Consider the following 333-nt stretch of genomic DNA (forward strand, 5'->3'; position numbering starts at 1 on the left):
AGCGGGAAGCCCGGGGAGCCCAGAGGAGGCGGCAGAGCAAGGGGCGAGAGGCAGCCACGGGCTTCTCTGGCTCCGGGAGCCCAGTCCTCTCTCCCAGCCCTTCTTCCCACCCTGCTCTCGTGCTCCCCCAGAAGCGATGTGTGGTCCTCCCGCTTCTTGAAGCATTTTTGGAGCGCCTAGGCGCCCAAGCCCTGAGATTTAATATGAATATGCCCTAAAGAGAAAAACAAGCAAATAAAAATCATTTATTGAGCGCCTACTATTTATCAGGATTTTATGTTTTTAAGCAATATAATCTCATTTAATTTTTAAAACTACTCTAAGAGGCCAAAC

Source organism: Myotis brandtii, unplaced genomic scaffold (genome assembly GCF_000412655.1).
Source record: "Myotis brandtii unplaced genomic scaffold, ASM41265v1 scaffold793, whole genome shotgun sequence".
In the NCBI taxonomy this organism is placed as follows: Eukaryota; Metazoa; Chordata; class Mammalia; order Chiroptera; family Vespertilionidae; genus Myotis; species Myotis brandtii.